General features: G+C 39.8%; 1 long non-coding RNA gene across 1 annotated transcript; it reads right to left on the bottom strand.

The window, feature by feature from the left end:
• Positions 1–1009: 1009 nt before the first annotated feature.
• On the bottom strand, positions 1010–4444 carry LOC105418686 (uncharacterized). The gene is made up of 3 exons (XR_965777.2): positions 4265–4444; positions 1863–1947; positions 1010–1447 (listed from the first exon to the last, which is right to left on the bottom strand). It is a non-coding gene; the product is annotated as an uncharacterized lncRNA (long non-coding RNA).
• Positions 4445–18446: the final 14002 nt, after the last annotated feature.

The raw sequence follows: 18446 nt of genomic DNA, 5'->3' as shown, positions 1-18446 counted from the left end.
TTTTCCCTCTGTAACCCTATCCCTCCCTCATTGTCTCGGTATGTACATGATGTAGACAGAGCATGAACTTGAATTCAAGTGTCATGTAGCTCCTCCACTTTGATCAGATGGAGTTATTGTCTGCCGTCTGAGACAGGCTGGAATCAGCTCCTGATATGCCCCCAGCTCTGGTAAAGTGAGATGTGAGCCCCCACTGTGTTCCCTCAAACACAGGGGGCTTTTGTGTTTGCGTGTGTGAATAAAAGAGTTGAGGGCACAGCGGCGAAAGCGCATCAGCGCGGTTTGCTAGCCTGCACACTAATGCAGACCAATTTCAGGGATTCATTCAGAACCATTCTCCCAGATTCCTGCTGCAACGTTCTGTATGATGGAGGGTGAAGGGGGTGGGGAACCTCCGTAGATCTCAAAGCTGATATGCCCCCTCCCATTCCGTCCCGGTAACATTAACTGGATAAATTCTATTTCCCATAGTTTTGCTTTTCTGCACAAAAAACCTACTCCATCAAATAGCAGACAATACATTAATGAATGGACCTTTCTGATGTACAGCCGATATATTTTCACCACTTAGCCTCCTGTCAACAGAAGCCTCATCAGCAGGACTCCACTTGCCAGCCAGAAGAAGACAAAAGGAGCTACAGTGTTCCCAAAATTCCGTTATAATGTTAAGTTACTTTTTTTTTTTTTCCAGAATGGAAAGTGTCACTTGTATTTCAAGAGGTAAAAAGTAGCTTGTGTCTGACTATAGAAAGGGGAGCAGGGAAGAATGGAGGTCTGAAATGAGGAGAAGAGAGAAAAGCAAAGGTTGAATGACTCAGATGGGTGCTTGAGTATGCCCGGGGTTTAAGAGCCCTAAGTAATGCAGCCAAAATGAAACAGGCAGCCGAGTTCAGAGGGAAGCCTTCCATCCCAAACATTATTATTTCCCAGCAGTCATATTCAGATGAAAAGGAAGAAAGTAAATCAAAGCATTCAAGAGGCATTAAAATCCAATGAACATAAAGGGATGTTTTGTTGGGAGCATTAGAGCTGAATTTATTAATATATTTTCGGAGCAAGAGACAATAATTTCCCCCCCCTATAAATGCCATTCTGCCAGTTATGCCAAACCCAAAAAAACAATTAAAGTTAAACAGCAAGACTTAGCTGGACAGCTATAATACACAGTGTGTGTGTGCAGTAAATTAAATAATACACTCTAGAAAAACATTTGTTATACAAGCTCCCATTAACAAGCCCCAACAAGCAAACTAACATTCTTGCCAAATAACTGTGTGAGGCAGAAATTGAGACAGAGGTCTGTGTTTACCTGAGCCTGACCCAGGTAATCTGCGTAACTGCAGTAGACAGATAGCAAAAATAAGCATGTTCATCGGTGAAATCATTTGCTACACACTTTGTTGACTCATCACTGTGTCGCAGGAGGTGCAGGGGAAGTTTCTGAATCCTGCAGAGACAACAGCCCCTCGGGTAAAACACATACTCAAAAAACAAACAAAAAAATCAACCAAAAAGCACTTTGATATTACAATCTATGTCTCCACAATCTATGTCTCACAATAAATTTGAGTAATTTTTTTTAATTGCATAAATGTTTAAAGAGAGTTACACTGGCAAAAGGAGTGACAACACACCAGGGGTCTTTGAAAAATGATTGCTAGGTGTCAATGTAATTTGCACAGATCAGCGACAATGTTAAATATACTACAAAACCAGCGGTGAGATGTGCTCAAACATTTATTCAGATTATTTGATTTCCTACAATGTAACCTACATTTAACAATTATCGTTTTGCAGCCATATGGCTGGAGCATCAAATGTCAGTGCATTAAATTCATCCAGCAAAACTATTATATTATTACCATATATGAAAACCCATGGTGAGTACAGGCTTGTGAAGGCATCGCGAGCAGCCAGGAAAGTGTCTCTTGTCTGACCTTTTTCCCCCTGAACACAGAGATAACAACAGAGATAAGACAAACAACAAAGAAAGACTTTTGTTTTTCCCCAATCGGCAAGATTGTCATTGCATTTTCACAGTTTGTTTCCCTGCTTGTTGGTTCGTTTTAATCTCATTCTCTTCAGAAAAAATGTTTGCAAAAAAAAAGAAGAAAGCACCAATTAAAAGAGCAAAAGTAATTTTAGCGAACAAACAAAAAAACTGACATAGCCGCACCTTCGTAAGTGGGCCCGCCAGTTCAAGAGACCAATTTGTTCTTCACTTCACTTGCTTTTGAAATGAAAGAATGTGTAATTGTGATCACCAACATGATGACACCCTTCCAGATAACGGTAACTTCAGCCAGTTTTTGTTCTGATCATATTTTTTCATATTTATTAATGAAACAACCTTCACGTACAAACAATTTGAAACTACCAGATTTCATGTTTCCTCACTTAGGAAAAATTTGAATAAATCAAATCAAACACAATAGAGAAAAAGCTTGACAACATGGACAAAATATTAGAAAAATAAAACATTTTGTATCACAATTTTCTAATCCAATTTGTATGACAGAAAACAGAAGTACTCGGTTAAGAACTGTCCAAACCATTATTAAAAACTGAAAAGATGGTGGAGAACCATCATATTTGGAGAAGAAATAAGTTCTGAAAAAAGTCATGAATAATCATGATTGGTGATCCCTTAAATATTTGAAATCAAATCGTAAAAAAGAGCAGTAGAACTCACGGTTGTGTTTAATACGTAAAGTAAGAGCCTTTCCACAAACACACAATGTGGAGGGCACCCAAGGGATCAGGTCGAACATTTATGTAGCCTTAAGAAAACCACTAATCAGTGAGGCTAATCAGAAACAAGGCTTCAGTTTGCTAGGGAGCATAAAGATTGGACTCTGGAGCAATGATGATTAGTCCAGGAGAGAGGCCGAGCGCCTCCTGCACCATCCTGTGGGGGCAGTGGTCTGATCTGGGGTGGCTGCAGTTGGTCCAGGTTCAGTAACATTATGTGCTCATAGAACGAGGTCGGCCAAATACCTTGTTATAGTGAATGGCCAGGTGATTCCCGCAATGGATTTTTTTCTTCCCTTAGGTCACAGGTATATTCCAAGCTGACACTTCATTGGACTCAATTTGTAAAAGAGTGTTTCAGGGAGCTTGAGACCTCCTTTTCACACAGGGATCGGCCACCACAGAGTCCAGACCTCAAAAGCCCATTGAGAAGCTTTGGGATGTGCTGGAGAAGGCTTTCCACAATGCTCCAACTCTCCGATCATCAATATAAGATGAAAAAAATAAATAATGCAACAATGAATGGAAATAAATCTTTTGACATTGTAGATGCATATTGAAACAATGTCACAGCTAATGTGTGTTGTAGTCAAAGGTTCCAAAATATTTTCCTTTTTTTTTGATGAGGCAGTACATGATGGATAATAAAATTCCAAAAAAGTAGAGTGACTCACAAAACCAAAATGTATGAAAAAAGTTCCCTTGTTTCTTAAAGCACCAGCAGAGAAATTACGTCTCACTGTTCATTTTATGTAGCTTCTCTGGAGTGTAATAAATCCAATGTATTATCCTTAACAGAACTCGTGTCTTAGCTTGTAAGAGCATTTATCAACTTGCCTATCAACATAAGACTAATCCTTTGTTCTGAATTTTCATATTAAATATGGTTCCCACTTTTGTCTTAAATAATCAGTGTTTGCCACAGAAAAATCAATAATGACATGAAATTATTTCAAAGTAACTTTATGCTTAATTTAAAAGTGTCATTTCTACAGCGTGTAATCTCTGGGCTCTTCGCAATTGGAGGGAAATGAAAAAGAGAAATCTCATAACATAACACTTTATGAATCAATTTCCAAGTGTTGAGGCTGAGTAAAATAACAGGATTGAAGTGATTTTATCCACTACTTTGAACTCTATAGACTTCAGTGCATTTTGACTGGCAATTTTTCATAACTTAGAAGTACATTTGAAAATAGTTTCAAGGTTGCATTCACTCAGCAATCTAATGAACAAAACATTTTCATGACAACAACCTATTTGGCCACCTGCATTATATCAGTGATTATTAGTGGTCCACCTCCTGGTATATGTATTTTTGCCATTCAATTTAGGGTGATTACACACAACACATGGGGTAAAAATCTCCATATGGTCCCCAAAATTAAAGTTTTCAACAGCAACTGCAAGACAGGATAATACTCCCTCCATGCTGCTAAAACAGCCAGCACCTTATCCACAGTGGACCGCTACCGCGTCAGTAAATCAACCCATTATCACTGAAAATTACTACCTTGTGGAAGTCTCACACGGCCACCACACAGAGAAGGGATTTGGAGCTTTGTCCTGCAGAGGCGACAATGTTTTCAGCTTGAAGTGAAGTCTCCAATCTGGCTGAACCCGCCACTGCTCTTGTTTGAGAACCTGTGCATGGCTCGTCAGGCTGCCAGCTGCTGAGCTAGTGGATTTTGTTTGTTGGCCAGCAGTACTCTTTACACTCAGACAACCAGGTGCCATGTGTTTTATTAGCAAAAGTGATAGCACACATAACCCACTCAAAGCAAACCCATCAATCCATGTGCTCTTTACAAATGGTGTTAATTCACCCATTATACATATCAATGCCTATTTTAACTTTATATGGGCACTTTGTTCATCAGGTAGCATCTTTTAGTTTGTAAGCTTCCTCATGACATCAGCCCGGCTGAACTTTTTGGACACATTACAATCTAATTTTGAGAATAATGACAATATGGCAGCTGAATATATATTTACATTTAATAAGACACCACTTTGCTGTAACACGGGACCTTCTTCAGAACGGTTCTTCAGGACCCAAAAGCTTAACTCACAGGCGGTAAACTAGAAACCATTATTTGATCTGAGGTCCAAAAACTTCACATAAATGACACAAAGGTGCATGGTCCACATGAGCAAATGTAACAGGACAAACTGGCACAAGGGGAGACACAGACAATATATGCATGAGATGATTAGGGAAGGGATGATAAAAATTACCGATGGACCAACGTGACGGTAAAAGAGCAGGGATTACAGATATTTGAGACAGACTGGATGTGCATCACAATAAAACAAAATTTTGCAAGGCATGACCTGATCAAAAGAGTAAAAAATGAAACCAAACTGCTCCTAAATAGCCAAAGAATACAAAAATTCCAAATCAGTGTTTTATGTGACATTAATAACAAAGGCTCCTCCAGAAAGACAGAAGGTAGAGGAAGAATTCCAAAATGTGCACATGAGCATTCCATTTATCGAATATGACTTAGTCTTGGGAAGGTAAAAATAAAGAGAATAGAAAGTCCTTTAAACATTTATATTACTCACGATTATAATTCACGATGATTTAGAAACATACAAGATGTGTTTAGCTTGTGTCGTTGGCTGACACTCGTTTTCGTTAATGCCATCACTTCCTTTTAATCACGTTGATATTAATGTTTTGTCATGTGACCTTGCTTTAGCACACACTGATGTTGCAAAAAACCCTCCCTCTACTGTCTACCATGATGTGAAGACTCATCTATCCTAATTCAGCTCTTATATTAATGGGACAACCGTTGATAAATTCTTTAGTCACTTTAACATTACTATTCATCAAAAGTTAGCCGGGGTGGATCTGGAGAAGAATCTTGTGTCAGCATATTTTAGTTTCATCATGTAAGAAGAATGTTCTAGTCTAGAAAAGTAAGAATAAACTTATCATTTTGAATTACTTGCTGAGAAATTTTAGTGTGTTACCGTTGTTGCTGGGCTTCTAGATTGTCATAGATTTCCCAGTTTGTTGCTGGATACACTTGAGTTTGTCGCAGGCTGAGTTGCCAACCTAAAGACGGTTAGGGTTAGGGAATTTCTGTGATTAATTTGTTCATCTTCGATTTCATTCTCGGCAAATCTATACTCTGCGTTTATAAACTCACACTGATCTATACACCCACCGATTAGCATTTCCTTCCTGAAAGTCCAGGCAACATTTTTCTTTTTTTTTAAGCTGAAAGTACCTTATCACATCACTAAGGAGATACTCCGGGCTAATTTGTCACTCGAAAAAATGTTGCCTCGAACCGTTAACTCAGCGAGGAAAGACGGGAGGGTCTTCCTGCTAATACTCTGTGACTGTCTGTGATAAAGGCTGATGAGGGCAACTTTGTGCCATTTGTTGCTCTAACAACAGCAGTAATTAAATTTGGATAGTTTTGCTGCCACAGCCATTATTTTTGTCCAATTAAAGATGGCTCGTGCATGTTTATTCACAACATTATGCCATTGCCTTGCTGAAGGGATGCTCAGCCATCACAGAATGACAGAAAACAATGGCCAAACAAATCGCTAAACGCAGCCCACGTGTTGTGGCTGGAGGGAGCATTTTAGTTAAAACTATTTCCACCCCTGACCTTCATTATTCTTTTCCTCATTCTCAGGACCCATGAAAGGAAATTTTTTAATTTTACCACCTCATCTGCCAACACACAAGCATACTGTGGCACAAACTGGTTTTATTCGATAATTACAATTGTAAAGTCACTTGTCCTTGACAGTTCCATTTTTCATCCACTAAGTTTCCTACAGCTGACACACATTATGTGTGTATGTGTGTGTTTCGTAAAACCCCTCATTTCACTTCATTAATTACAGAAAGTCTTTAAATTGACTTATGGAGTAATTAGTGCATCCAGTTAAGTCTCTCCAGTCGCAGCTGTCACAAGTGAGTGGATGTCGTAGGAATGTTCCAGATTTAACGCAAGATCGGAGGTGAAACTGGAAAACACCGGAATCAAATTTTGACTTCCTGGATACTAAGCGTTCCTTCTGATTATTAGATTTTACATGACTGCATTTACACCAGCATTACATTTTGTTTACATCCACTAAACCAACGATCATTTCAGAGGCTGCATTTCTCCTGCCTTACTCACCCACAACACACCAGGCCTGTAAGACTCATTCACTGAAGATCGGACCCATGTTCCGTTCTCAGCGTGCTGATCTGGATACAGGCACCACAAGCCTGACTGGCTCCAGGATGGGGCCCAAACTAAAAATGGATCCAAGGAGGAAATAATAGTTCACAGTAAAGGCTTATTAATCAACACAGTGCTTCATTGTCGCATACGCTTTAGCATCAAGATCGTCCGGTTGCCATGGGCTGAATGTTTTAACATGGCCAACAAAGGGGAAACTGCACTGGTTTATAATGACCAAGACGTTAAAAAAAGTAATCTGAAGGAGCCTTTCCCCATTGATGATGGCTGCAGTTGCAAATTTCCATTATGTAACTGATGCTAGATGCTAAGTGTGCCCATTTGAAAAGTCCATGCTCAATATTAAAGATACCGTTGAAGCAAAGAGAGAAATCAGCATGTTACAAAGTCAAATGGATATGCAAGATGCATGTACTGTTTTCATTGGTCAGTTCTTACCATTGATGATTACATGATCACCTACTCCTCTCCTCTGCTTACATGCCGCCTTGAATCAACCATCTTTGCGGTGCCTGTTTCATTACTCTCTGAGCTTTTGTCTTTTGTCTCTAAACCATCTCCACCCCTGACAGAAGGAAAACAGCCAAAAATCCTCAATTGTCACACAAACATTTTATGTGTTTTATTTGTAAACTCTGTTATTATGAAATCAATGGTGCAAATATCATGAAAAGATGTTTCTCTTCTACTTTTAAAGTATCCTGTCAAATTTCCTAATTTTTCTACAATAATGAGGTTTTGCTGGACACAAAAATGCAGTGGGATTAACTTCTATTGGGGGAAAATTGAAGGTGAAAAGTGAGTCAGTAGATTTGTTCACTCAGTTCTTAAAACAGACAAGAAAGTGAACAATTCAAAAGATTAGCCCATTTAAAAAATTCATAATGAAATTTAGTGCTAACAACCTTAAGGGGATGGTTAATTTAATCAGGTTGTCCATTGTTAGAGTATAGAGTTAATAATTACCCTCATTTCCGTGTCAATTTTAGTGGTATCTCTTGATTATCGCATGTTTGTTCCTTTTTTATGCTTGTTTGTTACTTCCTCCCAGATGTCCACACTGGCACTGACAAAGACTTGCATCTGTGTACAGAAGACTTGAGAGAAGGGTTTTGAAGGTTTTATGGTTGGAGCCACAGATCAACCCCTGGGACAAACCAGCCAATTTAACACATTTGCATTTCATATCATCCTTTGAGGTGTCATCTTAGGAAAACAGTGGGCTGTATATTTATTACTGTGGCTTTTTTTATACATTTTTTTTCACCCTAGACAAATCTTACTGTCACATGTAGCTGCATATTTCTCCCCAATTTCCCAAACCCTTCAAACCCTAATTGTCATTTGTGGGTGCCACACGCAGAGCACTTTATACCTCACAATCTGTTCTGCGGAACATATGTCTGTAACGAACCCAGCTTGGTCCCAGAAGACTACCATCGGCCACAGATGAATAAGAGGGATGCACCAATTAGGCAGAAAGGACATTTATTTGATATATTGCAGACATGATGGAGGATGACACACAACTCTTCAAACAGAAGTAATATTACATCTCTGTAGGGCACTTGAGCTCTGCGTAAGAGGTTCTCTTGCAATTCCAGGCTCAGTCACCACATTGTGGATATTAAGATCCCCTGTGGTCCCTTCGCACCTGAGAATCTCCACTCACCCCCTTGTCCTTGATAGATTCCAAATATTCTTGCTTCACTGGCTTGACTCCTGCAGGTCCTGTTATTAACACAAGAAATGTGATCCGGAACATGAAGCTGATATAGGTGTGTTTTTCGGAACAATCGTCTACCCTTGTGACTTGGTACCTTGGGGCGTCTTGATATGGATTTTTCATAATCTCACTTTTCACTGCAGGGATCCAGGTGAATACAGGCAGATGTGGTTTCTATACAGGGCTGCACAATGTGGTAAATGGGGACCCATGGATTTATTCCAGACTTCTTCTCTTACAGAACCCCCCAAATTAGGTTTTGTGGATGCAACACCAACTGTGGTCTGTACCTAGGGATCACAATTGGTCACCTGCCACTGGGTGGCCTTAGCATTTTCAGGTGTAAAAAGGGCACACTCTGGCCCCCAGAGGTCACATTTAAACCCCCTCAGGGCTTTAATAGCCAGAGTGGATGAGGAAGCACACAAAAGAAAGAAGGAAATGTATCAGGAGTGTGTGCTGTAATACGTGTTATATGCATTAATATCTCTCTCAGCCAGGAAGGATTCATTCACCATTTTGCTGACTGTTAAAGCTGGCTTCCCACATGGAAAACCTGAGTTGAAATCCTGTCTGGTGCAAAAGCAGATATTTAAAGAGTTTTTTTCTCCTGCTCCAACTGCTTTTCCCCTCAAAGTATATATTTGCTTACAGATCACAGCTACAGTGCTCATACACGAGCTCATTATGTCAGGCCAACTTACCTTTAACTACACATGGATGCTTTTCCTGTTTGTGTTCTCACAAGGACCTGTTTGATCGAGCTGTGGGTATAAACTGGTTATTGTGAAAACATGCACCTAAAGAAGAATGTAACTGCAAAAAAAAAAGTTTTGAGATCAAAACCCCCTTAAAAACTGGCATAATGTTTTTTCATAAGCGCTGTCTCGGCATGTCTTCACATTCTTGAGCCTATTTACATCTTAGTGTAAATCAGATGACTATGCTGTGGTTGAGACAAGCGGTAAGTGAATACCGGATGATACACGTGTTTGTGTTCACGCTGTGAAAAGAACAAAGCTCCAGTGTCAAAGAAGCAGAGATAAACCGAGATTGCCCCCCTTCCTCTTGCATGGAATAAAGTGCCATTTTAGCAGAAGCCCTGCGTCTCATGATCAACGCAGCAAGTGTTCACTTTTTTCACTTTAAAAGCAAAACAACTTGGCAAAGTAAAAAAATAACAGCTGGGATAGTGTTAGTCTGATACTCGCGATAAATGCAAGTGGGACTGTCTCATGACCCTCACAGTAGTTTGAGTTTTATTTGTTTCGACTGCTTAAAGTTAAAAGCTCTTGCAAAAATTCTTGATAAACACAATGTTCTTCAAGAAGCTGGGGTTGAGACAGTCAAAGTACATAATTCACTTCTGCTTATTTGTCAGTCACAGTTTTATTAGCTCGAAGGACATTCACTTGCACTGACAACAGCAGAGGCACTTAGACTTAACTATCACAACACGTCTAAATGTCGAATGGTGAATAAAACTCGTGAAAGGAAAAGGCATGAAATTAAAACAATTATAAAGGAAACTAAAAATAGTTTACAGAAAAGCAGGTAGCAGTTCCACAGTATTTTAAGTGGAGGATCAATACACATTTCCTTGAACACTGGGCATCAAAGTGACCTCATGGGATAGAGCAAGAATAGTACCAAACTGAAAAATGTCACGTCGACTTTTTAGCGTCTCATTTAAAGTCCCCCTTTGTGGAATCACAGGCATGTCAGTGTATACATCTGTAAAGGGTAAGTAAATATTTGCAAAATTATGTTATTTTTATGTTTTCTCTTATTCTATGAGTTTCTTGTTAGTTTCCCCTAACTTGGTAGTTTTCTCTGTGCGCAGCTGTCATTAATTCTCAGTTGGCATGTGTAGTTTTGGTTCATCCTGGGCAACCTAGACAGAAAAAACCCTCAGCTTTCTTTCATCTGCGAAAATGAAATTCTGAACCTACTTTTTCGCTGAATGGGTGGGAGTGGGTGGAGGTTGATTTCTCCAGTGAGTAAAATTATGCTCTGAGCTTCAGTTGGGTGCTGGAGAAAGACCTGCACAATCTGAAGTGCCTTCAGCTCAGCGGCTATGATTGTGTTCAATTTCGTGCATTTAAAAGCAAAAAATAAATAAATCTTTCCTGCTCTTACGTTTACTGTGATTCTCTGTTTGCCGCTGAACATTTGGAAAGTCTGCAGATCATAGTCTCCCAATTTGCAGTCCTCCCCACTGGCTGCTGCCTTTGATAACTGAGTAGTTTAATAATTAGCCAGTCAGCAGACAATGGCTTCTGATGAGGCTGCTGCAAGAGTCACCAGAAGAAACCGTAGGCCGTTCCTGAGGCAAATCAGACTCTTGAGGCATTTCAATGTAAATAAAAGATTTAGAAGGCAGACATAGAACTCATTATGATTATCGCACATGTTCCTATTAGTGGCTGGGAGTTGCTTCTCATGCCACTGTTGTCGCAACTTGAAATTGGTTATGTAACACATGGTGGAGTTGTGCCCTCAAACATGTGCATTATAAGCAGAGAAAAGCAACTGAAAGTGATAACATTGCTCTGTAAAACCTCTGTGTAAGCCAGGTCTCAAGAGAGCAAAATAAGGGGGAGATATGTCAGATTCTAAGGGTCTAAAGCAAACCAAGCTTGCATCTTTTCACTGCCAGCTTAGCGGACAAAAAGAAATGTAACTACAGTCTTGTGAGACTTTATGATGAATCAGGAAAAGGTACTTCTCAGCACATAACTGTTGAACCATTGTGCAGCTCAGAGCAGGTGAGTAGCTTTATCGCTGTTTTTCTTGGCTCAAAGGGGAAATAAAGGCAGCAGAAGTAATCAGATAAGACACTCAGCCATCCATCAGCGCATTGGCTTTGCCTTCCTGAGAGATGTTACCAGCAAACATGAGAATAGAGGAACCTGCAATTTCACATTGTCACTGTGTGGCGTATCAACCATCAGCTTTCATCTGGTGTAATTGCTCATTGAGAAATATATTGAGGCAGTTTGACAAGCCCCGGAGGCATTCACAATTTCTTCATCGGAGGGATTGACCAGCTTTATACGAATTGTGCCGAATGAGGCACAGCTGCAGACATTGCTACTTCCCTCAAGTCAGTGTGAAACACCTGTTTGTTTATTTGGGAGGGGTAGATTTCAGACAAATCTCCTAAAGTGAAACCTTCATCCTTCCATCAGGATCTTGAAAACAGTTCTCCGATACCCAGACAAACTGCACTGCAATATCTCAGGGATATTTATGACTTGGCTCTCTGAGAATTGCATCTGTTTAGGCTTGTTGATCAGCGGTGGGGGTTTCAGTCACATTTAGTATTGTCTTGAGAAAAAAGCCAGTGTTTGTGAGAATTTGTAGCTCAATATGGCCCCAGTCAGCCTTAATTTAGGACCCACGCTCTTGTTTTGATATGCAATTTTTATTTCTCTTTGCTATTTGGACTTATTGGAACCCAATAAGTATAAAAACTAAGCATCATCTTTTTACATGATGTAGTTTTAGAGAAAAATGTTGTCCACATATGTGGACAACATGTGCTTTAAGTTTCACCATAAAGCACAATAAAATCAATAATACCGTTTTTGTGTAATAGAATGAAAAACTCTTTACTTACATAGTTTTGATTTGGCCTCTTGCTGAGATCTGGCCTCCTCACTGTTCCTTTCATGCACTGATTGCTGCAGAGACGTCCTGCTTCTTTCCAGAAACCACAATTTCTAGCCTTCAGAGCAGGTATATTTGAAGTGTTTGGGGAAAAAAAAGGTTGGAAGGAGAGGTTGTGTATTTTCTTTCCTAAATAATTTTGCTTTGCAAGCACAAATAGGAATTTGCTTTTTATGTGATGTCATTTACTTGCAATTTAGTGATCCTTGATGGTGTGCACCTTTCATGGAAGCATTAAAGGGGAAGAAAGTGATGAAGTTAATAATGCATACCAAAACAGGTCAATTTTTAAAACCATGTATCAAATTTTAAATTTTGCCTGTGATTACAGGTAATTATAAACTTCTATTACCCATTCCCTTCCCACAGGTCAGTGATGATGTCAATATTACATTTTCTTGTGTAGTTTTTGTACTTCTCTACCACCTCCTCTGTTTTTCTCCATCAGGTATTGCTGACCACATAGCTGCCTGACCTCTGACCTGCTCATCTCTTATATTGCAAGCTTATCATAAATATCATAAAAGCTTATCACTCCATCGTCAGGAGTGGCCCCAATATGTGCCTGGTCCTGCTCAAGGTTTCTTCCTCTTTTTCCTTGCCACCATTGCTTGTGGGGGGGGGGGGGGGGGGGTGTCGGGGGGGTCAGGCCCTGTAAAGTGCCTCGAGACAATTTTGATTTTAACAGACATGATCTAATTAAAAATTTAAATTTGATTTGATGAAGCAAAAACCATCTTCCATATTATTTTTTTATATGTATTACCCAAGAAAACAGCATTATTTAAAATATGCAGTATGAAATTTGACACGAATACTTGTATGTCGATGTCTCTAAATAATACTTTGTAAGGTATTTCATATTTTTAAAGTCACTTTCTGTGACATATACAGCTGAACTGAGGTCTATCGATGCAAGATAAATCTTAACAGCCTTTTTTTGTGTTGCCAGTCCTCAGCACTGGTTGCACTGATTCTTTTTTTTTATTTTTATTTTTGGATGTGGTGGGGTGTTAATATTTGATAACAAAGTGAAGTTGGAATTCGAGTTTGCGTCATGTGGTCAGACACAGTTCAGCACTCCATCTCGCCTAAGGCTTGTTTTCTGTACAGCCGAGTGAGGAAAAATTGATGGACTTTTTTTTCTCCTTTAGAAACAGAATTGGATTAAAAAATGATAAAATAAACACCTTCTCAGACTGATCTTCAGGGAACATCCAGCATTAGAGATGTCGAGAATTTTTTACTGAGAAATAATAAACACGATAGAACATTTGTTTGAGCAAATTTTTACTGTAGTCCCAGTGTTGCAGTCTGAGCTTATAAAATAAAATATGCACAATAGTGCTTAAAGAGGTAGCAGCAGGGATGGGATATAAGCTGTTGACCACAGTATACACGTTCACCAGACCTCGGGAAGGGGGGGGGGGGGGGGGGGGGGGGGGGGGGGGTAAAGCAAGAGAATCAGAGGGCATGTCAATGGGAAGCCTGAACCAGAAGGTGTCATTCGCTCAGAGGCAGCGGAGGCAGACGGGTCTGGATCGACGCATGCACGCAATCCAGCAATGCTAGTGTGGACACCACGGGGCACACGGACGCTTATGCAAGGGTGCGAATCCTTCACTGCCTCAGGTATCGCTGGGTTTGGCTGTCATGCCAGGAAGAATGTGAGCACTGGAGCCTCACAAAGCCCCTTCAGTGAATACATTAGTTATTTTTGTTGTTTCCTGACAACTTGTTTAGCAGCGAGGGGATTGTTTTATCCCTGCTGAGGTGTGCCTTCATGCTTTTGGAACGCTTGTGCTCGTTCTCACAGATTTGCACACAACAACGGCGCTTAAGTGGGTCAACGTCTTTACTTCAGCCGCTGCCATGTACCGCCATGCAGGAGCCTTGCAGGACTGGAGCTCTTCACATGTCCTATCAAGTCTGGTGTTTGTGTTTTCCATGAGCATTCATGGACATATATGCCGGGTTCAAATGGGAGCTGGAGGAGGGGCGGTGGTAGTGAACATGTTCTGTACTCCCCCTGCGAGGGTAAAATATAATAAAGCGTGTAGGCACCTTGTCAAACAGTCACAGATGGAACCTATAAATTGCATCCCTCCCTGTAAACATGATTCGTTAAGTGCCAAAAAGTGAATGGTGGACAGTCCTTGCTAACCGTGACACATGGAGTGGAGTTGTGATGTTTATGGGAAGAGTCTGCACCTGATAAACACAGGCTCTTCCTGGGAGTGTAAAAGTAGTGTGATGGCAGTTTACGGGGAACATTTACACAAAGACAGTCTGCGTTTGCAGTGAGGGAGAGCACGTTTGCGACTGGTCGCCGCTGACGCATCATCAGTCTTCTACTCTTTAAGTTGCGTAATGATCCAAAACGGGAAAGATGGCTCGATGCTGACCGGCTTTCAGAAGCCCCGGGGACAGGGAACACATTAAAATCGTAGTACATTTTATTAAATTTCCCTTCTTCCACCTTCTCAAATAAAAAATGCTGGTTTTCGATCAAAATTATGGCTCTGCATGGGGCTGGGCTATGAAGCTCCTACAAAGAGCTTAGGGGAGAATTAATACCTTATTTCCATTTTAATTAGTATTTGGTATGTATGGTTTCTTAAATAAAATAATATATGAATGAATAGGTTTATGTAATAATGATGTTGCCGATTTAATGCCTCATGAGAGTCAAACTACTGCAGATTTAAATAATGTAGTCTATACATTTTGGTCTTTTTTTGTGTATTATAAAAAATCTATTACAACTTGGACAAGATGGGAAAAAAACTTTTTTTTTTTTTTAATTTTTCCAATCTAAATTCCCCAGAATCCAAACTGGGTTTATTATACTCAAACTTACCTGCTGCATCCAAAGGAACATAGTGCAATTTGAAATGTATTTTATAAGCAGCAATGTGACACACACTGATGCTGTTGGGTCAGAACCATTGAAATCTGCACTCCAAGCATGTTGAGCATGATAACTGAACCAAAGGGGGAAAATCAAGAGAACCTGGTCCAAAATAAACTACCCTCACAATTTTACTGTAACCTTTATTCAACCTTCCTGCAATCTGCATCTATCTTTTAGTCCACAGAATAGGCTATAGAGCTTAATGCCAGTTATCACTTAGCAGAGACGGAGGAGCTTTACAGGCTGTACCAAGCTAATCGATGTCCAATTACCATATTTTATAGTTACAGTCAATCAGTAATAATCATGTGCGAGTCAAAAAATATGGCATTATTTTTTGTTTCAATGATACCGTATTATGCTGAAAATTGTATTTAAAATCCTTTTTTTTAGGTAAATACAGTGTGGAAAGAAATACAAGGCACAGTAAATAGACAGAAGATATAAAACACAGTGTCTGCGGTCAAACCAATGACCTTCGTATCACTAGAGCAACCATTCATCCACCTGATGTATAGCCCCTTCCACACAAACCTATTGAGGAAGCAACCTGAGTGTATTTTTGTTGGCAATAAGGCCTTTTCAGCCTTAAAGGAGCACCATGGACAGCAGGGGGTCTTTGTAACTGAAGCCATTGCGACAATGTTTATAATGTATCTTGAATCTGTGCCGTTACCTGACCTCACCTTGACTCTGCCAGATAATAACAAGATCTCCATTTTCATATTCATCAGATTATTTCTTATGCACAATCCTCCATGACAAACACCATTAACCGTGTCCTTATCAGGAGTTAGATATCCGCTAGATCTCAGTATTGCTCATTTGGAAAGTCAGGCTCATATCTTCCTCTATCCTCAGAAAATCCAGGCAGGGGTTAAAATTATAGCCGTTTTTATCGTTACGCGTTGACATGCATCACTTGTCCGATCAACACAACGTCAAAAAGTTTAGATTGTAGCCACTTGAGAAAAGTTCACTGTGAATGGATTCCAGATGCAGAAGAAGAGCAGCTGAATAAATAAGAGATGCAGGAGCTTAGATATGGAAACACTGCAGATCATGTTCTGTGGCAGTCTTTCTCTATCTGGAGGGCAAGGTCACCTGATGGGTTAATGAGAGACATCAGCACTTCTATTCCGCCGATAGAGTTGTATTTTCCTGTAATACAAGTACTGCGTGATGTGTTTTAAAGCATCCCAGTTTCACGTGACCCTGATGTAAAACCATACAGCACTTTACAGATCTAGGGCATGCTTTTCTGTTTGTTTTTCACCTTCTGCCTAATAAGACCTCGCTGCGGTACCACAGCTGCGTTTAATGCGTTTGAAGGTGCCAAATTCAGATCATGCCACAGATGGTACCTGATGGTAGGAAAAATAAAAAGAGGGAAAAAAAACAAAAAAAAAATGGCTGCGTTTTATTCAATCAAACCACCGAAATGCCATTGGTGATTCTAAACTTAAAATGGTTGCATCTTTCATGTCTGCATGCAGAAATTCAAACGCTGGAGGAAACTTAATACTGTATCAGGGTAACCGTAGTGAATATAGCAATGGATTCATGAGGGTGTCCTAATATAATGGGCCCATTGCTAAGAAACAGAAGCATTTACTAACATCTATTTTGGTTCTTGCCGAAATGAACGCTTGAATGTGGGATAGAAACCACAGTTTCTACTTACCCGTTCTTCTGTGTGTTTAAGTCTCATGCTCACTGGACGGTGGGGTTTGAACTTGTGCCGGATTTGATATTCTAGACAGAAGATAGACGTGCATTTGTCTGCTCGTGCATCAAACATTTAACTCATCCGACAGCTGTCTCCACCAGTTTTGTCTTCTATGTGTGCATCATTACCTCAGCATTTCACCTCAGTCTCTTGTTAGCTGCACTCTCCAGCCAGCATGAGTGTAAAAGAGGCCAGACCTACTCCATTTTTATTTTTTACTCAGGCTTGGCAATTCCAATTTTCTGCTTTCAGCTTATGTTGCCCCAGCTGATGAGACGTGTTTTTTTAAAGTGGAAAAAGTAGTGGTACTTTCTTAGGTTCAGGTTAGTTTCAGCACTTTGTGCAAAATGTTTCAGAAGAAGTGAATATCTCTAGGTGCTGTTTCTTTTCTTTCAAATCCTCATTCAAAATGTTCCAGAGATTATTGAAAATGGAGCCAAAGAATATTGAAGTCTCTTTTTTTATGTTTGGAGCCATCTGCAAACACAAACTCCTCTTCATCTGCATTACATTATTTGTCCTCGACGTGCCTTCTTCAGGCTCAGTTTGCAGTTTATGGTAAGGAAGGGGAAAAGAAATTCCATAAACATTTGGAGAAGCAACAAAGTTTGGTAAAGCACATTTTAACATCAGAGGATCATTTGAGAATCGAATGTCTGTATTTATTTATTTTTTTTAATATTTCTGTGTGTTGGACCAACATCCTGATTTGTCAGTGTGTTTGGATTCATTACTGGCCAAAGCTGATAATATTTACTCCATTAAGCCTCTCTGGTATAAATAGAATAAATACTTGAGGGACATCACGGCTTGTCCAAATGCATATTTGTAGGCTTTCTGAAAACAAAAATGCTCCTATTTACATAAATGAACATGAAGTCAACCTTGGCAATGACAACACTGCCCCTCCTCCACATAAAAAAACTCACATACTGGCATCCAATTTTCATTACGACAAAAATAAAAAGTGTTAGCAGCAGTAGTATAACTAGCAGTTTGCTAGTTTATATATATAAATAAACACTGGATGGAAATTTAGTTGTTCTGTTCTTCAGTTGTTCTGTTCTCAATTTTTTTACAGATCCTGTCAGCCAACTTTTTTTCATCATTAAGTCCAAATTCAGCAGATGAAATCCCTCTGCCTGTAATCACTGGGGGATCGACAGTCAACTGATACGGTGAGAAAAAAAGGATCTGAAATTGTCAGAACTGACTTTAAAGCAACTCTTAAGCCCTGTCGTCTTATGTCTCCTGTCAGCAGCCGTGCTGTCTGTCTAAGGGAATTTAATTGGACCACTGAGGCCGTGTAATCAGCCACAGGCCACAAAAAACAAGCTACCTGGATTGGCATATGACCTTGGTCTAGAACCCAATGGGATAGTGGGAAGCCACAATGAAATGGAAATTTATTTGAATGCAAGCCCTAATGTC

This window comes from Takifugu rubripes, chromosome 8, assembly GCF_901000725.2.
Source record: "Takifugu rubripes chromosome 8, fTakRub1.2, whole genome shotgun sequence".
In the NCBI taxonomy this organism is placed as follows: domain Eukaryota; kingdom Metazoa; phylum Chordata; class Actinopteri; order Tetraodontiformes; family Tetraodontidae; genus Takifugu; species Takifugu rubripes.
The sequence above is the reverse complement of the archived record's forward strand: the minus strand, read 5'-3'. Positions and strand labels throughout refer to the sequence as shown.